The 2,500-nt window shown below is 30.6% G+C and overlaps 1 protein-coding gene across 1 annotated transcript in view; it reads left to right on the top strand.

Annotated features, from left to right (window-relative positions):
* The window catches only part of LOC125043106 (zwei Ig domain protein zig-8-like), a 23,738-nt gene that overhangs the window by 18,945 nt on the left and 2,293 nt on the right, over positions 1-2,500 (top strand). The gene's annotated exons all lie outside the window — the stretch shown is intronic.

The following is a 2,500-nucleotide window of genomic DNA, read 5'->3' as shown; positions in this document are numbered from 1 at the left end:
CTTAAATGTAAACCAAGTTGTTGAAATTCTGTGTCAATTTTGTATTGCATGCACAATGATGCATCAGTAAATCATACATGTGTCAGGCATGCACTTTGTATGCAAAAAGTGTTTCGCTCTTGCATGCATACGTACTTTTAAGCTGTGTGGGAAAAGGTGTTTTGCGTTTTATGGGGGTAAGAGACCACGCCCAATTGCATGTGCGTGTAAATGTAAACATAGTCTAATATCTTGCCACTTTCCATCCACAAGTGGTACCCCCTCCTCTAAAAAATATAATTAGAATAATAAACCAATGAAAGAAGACAAAAAAAAAAAAAAGATAAAGAAAAGATAAGAGAAAAGATACTACGCGGCAGTGTGGGGATTCAACGCAAGGATTAACGATTAAGAGAGCCATCACAGACGTGCCACATTCAACAGCTAATTCTCCTTTGCCTAGAACTGAGCAATCTGTATAGCGTTTGTGCTCTGCTTACGGTCGCGTTTTAATAGTTTTCCTTATATTTTCTTTGGACTCTCACAGCATAGTATCTCTTCTCTCGCCTGGAACTGTTTGTTTATATATATATATATATACATAAAATCGTTGTATTCTTGAAACAGTTGTAGTCTAGGATTCCAACTGTATTGCATTTCAGCCAGATGCTCTTATTACTTAATATTCGTATATGCTTAATGCAATACAAGAGTAAAGATGCCCTATGGAAATACTGAAAGCATGGACACATTAAGAGATCCGGGAGAGAGACAAAGACATAGTATCTAAGCAAGAGCAAGCAAAGTGAATACAGTATACGAAGAATACAGTATACGAAGACACAGAACTTCAATATGTGTGTGTGTGTGTGTGTGTCTGTGTGTGTGTGTAAACGCTGTCCAATGAACTTTTACACTAAATCAATACAGTCAGCTCAAAAAAAAAAAAAAAAAAAAAGAAAAAAAGAATACACGAAGAACGTAGTCAGATAAAATAACAGATGTCGCTGGTATGCAGATTAAAATTGCAATCAAGCAGGTTATAAACAGAAACTGATATGAATAGGATGATGAGGGATATTGCGTAATAATTGGAGCAACATCAAAGAGACTGACAAATTATTGCATAAATACGGTATACAGAGCATGCAGGTTCACACACATAAACTCATACACTACACGCTCATGTACACAAATCCGGACATACATACTAACACAGACAGCAAGACAGATAAGTAGACAGATAGACAGTTAGAAGGATAACTAGACAGGTAGATGGATTTAGATAGATTGAAAGGAAAACAAACGAAAGCAATAAAACAAAAATTCATATAAAAAGAACTAGAGAGAAATAGAAAGTTAGATTTAAGGATATAAATTAAACCAACGATTCACACAAGGAAATAAATGAAAAAGGAAATAGCCAAAATAACCCCCCCCCCCCCCAACCCCGCAAAACAGCACAACAAAGAAAACTAAGAAATGAGAAAGGGAAAAAGAAAGGAAATTCTACAATATAAATCGACCATGACGAAAGAAATGACGAATTAACAATGGAGGAAGGAACTCTATTTTCCCGTCAAAAGAAACAAGAAATGAAAACAGGACAGCTTCATACGATCAGTTTTTCTTTTTTTTTTTTTCTTTAGATTTTTTCTTAAAAAAAGAATAACAATTTATTACAATCATTATTGTTATAATTAGTGTTATCATTATTATTATTATTATTATTATAATTATTATTATTATTATCATTACTATTATTATCATTTTATTATTATTATAATATTATAATTTTATTATTATTATTATTACATTATCATGTTATCATTATCATTATTACTATTATTATCATTATTACTAACAGTATCATCATTATTATCATTATTATAATTAAAATCATTGCTATTATTATTATTAGTATTAGTATTATTACTATCATTATTATTATTTTGGTTATTCTTAATATTCTGATCTCTATTAATTTTATTATTTTTATCATTATTATTATTAGTATCGTCATTATTATTATAATCATCATTATTATATCTTATAATAATAATAATAATGGCAAATACTATTATTATCATTATTATCATTGTTATTATTCTTATTATTATAATTATCATTATTATCATTAACATTAAAATAATTAGTAGTACTGTTAGTATTAACATTAGTGGTAGTATCATCATCATTATTATAATTGTTATCATTATCTGTCGTTAATATTGATATTATTTTCATCATCCTTATTTTCGTCATCATCACCAATCATCATCATCATCATCATCATCATCATCATCATCATCATCATCATTTCTCTCTCTCTCTCTCTCTCTCTCTCTTTTTCTTTCTTTCTCTCTCTCTCTCTCCCTCTTTCTCTCTTCTCTCTCTCTCTCTCTCTCTCTCTCTCTCTCTTTATCTCTCTATCTCTCTCTCTCTCTACCTGATGTCCTCGCTACATTTTGCTCATTCTTTCAGTGTCCTTTTCTTAGTCGTTCCATTCTGGTACAATATA

This window comes from Penaeus chinensis, chromosome 33 (assembly GCF_019202785.1).
Source record: "Penaeus chinensis breed Huanghai No. 1 chromosome 33, ASM1920278v2, whole genome shotgun sequence".
Lineage (NCBI taxonomy): Eukaryota > Metazoa > Arthropoda > Malacostraca > Decapoda > Penaeidae > Penaeus > Penaeus chinensis.
The sequence above is the reverse complement of the archived record's forward strand: the minus strand, read 5'-3'. Positions and strand labels throughout refer to the sequence as shown.